The following is a 6,421-nucleotide window of genomic DNA, read 5'->3' on the forward strand; positions in this document are numbered from 1 at the left end:
AGCCAAGGCTTGAGAATTGGGAGAGAGGCAGCGAGCGACGACCGGCTCTCAGTAACTCGCCGGCAGCAGTCGGGCTTGCTTTGCTTTGCTTCGCTTCGCTAGGGTTCAACTTCAGGAATAACACAAATTTGCCTCTCGATCAGCTCAGCTTCAGGAATAACAGAATAAGTCACACTAGAAATGGCTGTCATGCAAAAAATAAAAAAGAATTCATAATTTTTCAGGTAAGACAATATACCAATCTGATGCTACATATTTCACATCTGTATACAAACAAATGCACCGGTTAATACTAATGCAAAAAGCGAATTTTGTATCAAGTAGGTTATGGTGCATTTGTCAATAATATGCATTTCAGGACTAAGAGTTTGTTACGCATGAAAAAGTAAGCATCAAAATCATTTGTAGGGACATATACATTCTTCAGCCATTGGATAGGATGCAAAAAACCAAAATTATTTAGGAGGTACAAAAGCATATGATTAGAAATATTGCCTTGGTGACGCATATTCACACTAACAGAGATGGCACATTCAAGAAAAGTGTCTGTCATAAATTTTTAGAAGGTTACCTGGTGAATAGAGCTTAGTGCAAGCGTCATACCCAATGGCAGATGAACGGCCATTGCGCTCCATCATGGTATTGACCTGGCGAAGAACAGAACGTAGGCACCTTTGCCATCCAACCATGGTATCTAATTCTAATAAATCCAAGAATTACAAGAGTCGTGGTCAATACAATGCGACAAACAATTGCACACAATATATATGATACAAGAAAAGAGCACAAGATCAGTGTTACTTTCATAATGTTAATTTTAAAATTGCTCTATAAAGATCATGCATGAAACAAGGAAACTACAGTGACTAGCTACTATCACAAATTCTGAATACACAACCAATGGCGATGTGTGTGCTCATGGTAATAGTCAACTTCAAAATCACATTACACGAAAAAATTAAATAAATAAATGTCAGTTGGAGATGGCAATTTCCTGGTGAAATCCAGATGTCACTTTCATTAGGGAAACACCAACATCTGGTCTTTTTTTTCTTTTTGGTCTTTTTTCATTCTTCACCAGCAACTTCTTTTGCATTCTTCATACCGAACGACAATTTAGCAGCTTTTGTACAGAAATGTTACATGTCTAACATTTATTCGGTTTCAAAACCACGAACCACATAATTATCTGTCAATTCATACGATGTCATCCATGCGGGGGGTTACGGTCAATGCAGGCATGAAACTTGTACCAGAATAAAGATTAAGAACGAAAGACGAAAGAGAAGTCAAAATCGAGGCATTTCAAAAATTACCAACTGGTATAGCCGCTGGAGCAATCCAGTTCAATAAACAAAACATAGAATGTGACCGATAAATGCATGAACTGAAGTTACCCCGACGCCAGTAACTCCGGTCGGAACTACAACTCGTTCTTCAAGGACTATTTCCAGCCAAAACCAAATCCAAACGTATTGTTAATTCGATGCGCTAGTATCAGTAGTTACTCATATGGTTAAATAATATTTGGCCACCAGGACAATACATCGATCATCGAAACCAAGATCAACAACCCAACCCCCCTTTGCCCGCCCTGAATCACCACCAAGGCAAGAAGAAGGACAAATAAAAAGAAATCAAGACAACGAAATGCCGTGTCGGGTGATTCACAGAACTGCTACTCATGAGGGTTCAAAGTGCTAATTATTAAACACCGATCTCACTGCTTCTCAGGATATGAATGAACGCTCCGATAGAGCATCAAGTAAAAGAAAAGAGCGAGAGAGAACCTCTTGGCGGCGGCCGGCGACGACTGCCAAGGCTTGAGAATTGGGAGAGAGGCAGCGAGCGACGACTGGTTCTCAGTAACTCGCCGGCAGCAGTCGGGCTTGCTTTGCTTTGCTTCGCTTCGCTAGGGTTCAACTTCAGGAATAACACAAATTTGCCTCTCGATCAGCTCAGCTTCAGGAATAACAGAATAAGTCACACTAGAAATGGCTGTCATGCAAAAAATAAAAAAGAATTCATAATTCTTCAGGTCAGACAATATACCAATCTGATGCTACATATTTCACATCTGTAGACAAACAAATGCACCGGTTAATACTAATGCAAAAAGCGAATTTTGTATCAAGTAGCTTATGGTGCATTTGTCAATAATATGCATTTCAGGACTAAGAGTTTGTTACGCATGAAAAAGTAAGCATCAAAATCATTTGTAGGGACATATACATTCTTCAGCCATTGGATAGGATGCAAAAAACAAAAATTATTTAGGAGGTACTAAAGCATATGATTAGAAATATTGCCTTGGTGACGCATATTCGCACTAACAGAGATGGCACATTCAAGAAAAGTCTGTCATAAATTTTTAGAAGGTTACCTGGTGAATAGAGCTTAGTGCAAGCGTCATAACCAATGGCAGATGAACGGCCATTGAGCTCCATCATGGTATTGACCTGGCGAAGAACAGAACGTAGGCACCTTTGCCATCCCACCATGGTATCTAATTCTAACAAATCCAAGAATTACAAGAGTTGTGGTCAATAGAATGCGACAAACAATTGCACACAATATATATGATACAAGAAAAGAGCACAAGATCAGTGTTACTTTCATAATGTTAATTTTAAAATTGCTCTATAAAGATCATGCATGAAACAAGGAAACTACTGTGACTAGCTACTATCACAAATTCTGAATACACAACCAATGGCGATGTGTGTGCTCATGGTAATAGTAAACTTCAAAATCACATTACACGAAAAAATTAAATAAATAAATGTCAGTTGGAGATGGCAATTTCCTGAGGAAATCCAGATGTCACTTTAATTAGGGAAACACCAACATCTGGTCTTTTTTTCTTTTTGGTCTTTTTTCATTCTTCACCAGCAACTTCTTTTTCATTCTTCATACCGAATGACAATTTAGCAGCTTTTGTACAGAAATGTTACATGTCTAACATTTATTCGGTTTCAAAACCACGAACCACATAATTATCTGTCAATTCATACGATGCCATCCATGCGGGGGGTTACGGTCAATGCAGGCATGAAACTTGTACCAGAATAAAGATTAAGAACGAAAGACGAAAGAGAAGTCAAAATCGAGGCATTTCAAAAATTACCAACTGGTATAGCCGCTGGAGCAATCCAGTTCAATAAACAAAACATAGAATGTGACCGATAAATGCATGAACTGAAGTTACCCCGACGCCAGTAACTCCGGTCGGAACTACAACTCGTTCTTCAAGGACTATTTCCAGCCAAAACCAAATCCAAACGTATTGTTAATTCGATGCGCTAGTATCAGTAGTTACTCATATGGTTAAATAATATTTGGCCACCAGGACAATACATCGATCATCGAAACCAAGATCAACAACCCAACCCCCCTTTGCCCGCCCTGAATCACCACCAAGGCAAGAAGAAGGACAAATAAAAAGAAATCAAGACAACGAAATGCCGTGTCGGGTGATTCACAGAACTGCTACTCATGAGGGTTCAAAGTGCTAATTATTAAACACCGATCTCACTGCTTCTCAGGATATGAATGAACGCTCCGATAGAGCATCAAGTAAAAGAAAAGAGCGAGAGAGAACCTCTTGGCGGCGGCCGGCGACGACAGCCAAGGCTTGAGAATTGGGAGAGAGGCAGCGAGCGACGACCGGCTCTCAGTAACTCGCCGGCAGCAGTCGGGCTTGCTTTGCTTTGCTTCGCTTCGCTAGGGTTCAACTTCGGGGTCATGGAAATACTGGGCGACTGTTTATTTTATGTTAATCATTCGTGGCTTCTAGTGGCGTCAGATTTTACCGAGTGGAGACGTGAGTCCGATCTCAAATCCGGTCGGCTCGACATCCGAACCGGCTCATACGTGAAAATTAACATTCGTAGCTGACGTCTACTGGAATCGATCTCAGTCGCATCATTGCCATGAAATGCTCTTGGTAGAACCAAACATGGATGACCCGTTTCAAGCCCAAGAAGGTAGTGTGGACGCCGTTGCCTTCCTTCCAACGGAGGTCGGTAACCTTTTGTACACAAACCATTCATGCTGTATGCACCGATTAATTCCCAACTTCAAACACGATTAATTCCCAACTTCAAACACAAATATTTTCACGCTCTTTTCATTCGAAGCACACAACATGAGTAACCTTATCTTAGTTCCGAGCCTTTATATATATATATATATATATATATATATATATATATATATATATATATATATATATATATATATATATATATATATATATATATATATATATATATATATATATATATATCGTTGCTGCTCGTGTCGAAGACGGTGACGGTAATCGCAACAACAGTTGCCGAGTCCTCGGCATTGTTGTAGCTCCAATAAGTAACTCTAGCGGGCAATGCGATGATGTCTCCCTCATGGCAGTGGATCATCTGGTGCTCGTATCGGAACCTCTGACATTCTTTGCCTGTCTCCTGCTCCCATATTTGTTTGGGTTGCTGGAAGGATGGGAACGTCTCTAGGCAACCAAGGAACACTGTTCCAATGATTCCCCTTCCTGCATCCATCATAGACCATCGTCGAGCTTTAAGACAATATATATGACATGAAATTAAATCATCATATTCAAAAGAGCACGATGTATATGCGTGAACGAGCCTTGCACAATATAGACGAGACGTGGTGGGCTGGAAATGGATGGCAAGAGAAGGCCTCTCGGTTGGATGGTACGACGACATGCAGCCACACCCACACACTGGAGCTGTTCAGTAAACTGGTTACAGTACTCCGTGTACCCAGCTTCCGAGGGCACACGTCGGGTGAGCTCAAGGGCGCTTAGCTTATCGATTCTGCAGTGGCTCACGGGGCTGTAGTGATGAGCACTCATCCATGGTTCACCTGCTCGCTGCTGGCCCAAGCCAAGTGGGGCTGGTGAGTTGTGCAAGAGAAGGAGCACCCAAACAGAGAAAGAGAGGACAATGTAAAGGGAGGTGGCCATGGGCTAGTGTTCTGCACAAGGAACGGAGCGAGAGTGATGAAGGGGAGTGAAGAAGTGGGAGAGGATATTTATAATCGGTTTATTTGCAGGGTCACGAGTATTTCCATCACCTCTCGTGTCGCCGCATGCTGCATGGTGCGACACCATTCGGTTGAGAGGCCAACTGCAAGCTGAGAAGAACGTGTTCTTGATGACGCTATGACCTTTCTGAACTACCACGACGGGGATGGCTAGAATGCTACAGTGTTCGACCGGTACCGCCATGCACCATTCGGTACCGCCCGGCACCACACGATAACGGTCGAAATCGTCCGTTAAGACACTGTAGCAGTCATGCTACAGTGTTCCACCGGTGCCGCCCGGCACCACACGATAACGGTCTAAATCGTCCGTTAAGACACTGTAGGAATAACACAAATTTGCCTCTCGATCAGCTCAGCTTCAGGAATAACAGAATAAGTCACACTAGAAATGGCTGTCATGCAAAATATAAAAAAGAATTCATAATTCTTCAGGTCAGACAATATACCAATCTGATGCTACATATTTCACATCTGTAGACAAACAAATGCACCGGTTAATACTAATGCAAAAAGCGAATTTTGTATCAAGTAGCTTATGGTGCATTTGTCAATAATATGCATTTCAGGACTAAGAGTTTGTTACGCATGAAAAAGTAAGCATCAAAATCATTTGTAGGGACATATACATTCTTCAGCCATTGGATAGGATGCAAAAAACAAAAATTATTTAGGAGGTACTAAAGCATATGATTAGAAATATTGCCTTGGTGACGCATATTCGCACTAACAGAGATGGCACATTCAAGAAAAGTCTGTCATAAATTTTTAGAAGGTTACCTGGTGAATAGAGCTTAGTGCAAGCGTCATAACCAATGGCAGATGAACGGCCATTGCGCTCCATCATGGTATTGACCTGGCGAAGAACAGAACGTAGGCACCTTTGCCATCCCACCAAGGTATCTAATTCTAACAAATCCAAGAATTACAAGAGTCGTGGTCAATACAATGCGACAAACAATTGCATACAATATATATGATACAAGAAAAGAGCACAAGATCAGTGTTACTTTCATAATGTTAATTTTAAAATTGCTCTATAAAGATCATGCATGAAACAAGGAAACTACTGTGACTAGCTACTATCACAAATTCTGAATACACAACCAATGGCGATGTGTGTGCTCATGGTAATAGTAAACTTCAAAATCACATTACACGAAAAAATTAAATAAATAAATGTCAGTTGGAGATGGCAATTTCCTGAGGAAATCCAGATGTCACTTTAATTAGGGAAACACCAACATCTGGTCTTTTTTTCTTTTTGGTCTTTTTTCATTCTTCACCAGCAACTTCTTTTTCATTCTTCATACCGAATGACAATTTAGCAGCTTTTGTACAGAAATGTTACATGTCT

General features: G+C 40.9%; 1 long non-coding RNA gene across 2 annotated transcripts; it reads right to left on the reverse strand.

The window, feature by feature from the left end:
* Nucleotides 1-4,248: 4,248 nt before the first annotated feature.
* Nucleotides 4,249-5,969, reverse strand: LOC135623883 (uncharacterized). 2 transcript variants are annotated; one of them, XR_010491546.1, is made up of 3 exons: nucleotides 5,845-5,969; nucleotides 4,645-5,384; nucleotides 4,249-4,543 (listed from the first exon to the last, which is right to left on the reverse strand). It is a non-coding gene; the product is annotated as an uncharacterized LOC135623883 (long non-coding RNA). The 2 variants fall into 2 exon arrangements; XR_010491547.1 differs by lacking the exon at nucleotides 5,845-5,969 and having other exon boundaries at nucleotides 4,255-4,543; nucleotides 4,645-4,995; nucleotides 5,095-5,509.
* Nucleotides 5,970-6,421: the final 452 nt, after the last annotated feature.

The sequence above is a fragment of the Musa acuminata genome, chromosome BXJ2-9 (assembly GCF_036884655.1).
Source record: "Musa acuminata AAA Group cultivar baxijiao chromosome BXJ2-9, Cavendish_Baxijiao_AAA, whole genome shotgun sequence".
In the NCBI taxonomy this organism is placed as follows: Eukaryota; Viridiplantae; Streptophyta; class Magnoliopsida; order Zingiberales; family Musaceae; genus Musa; species Musa acuminata.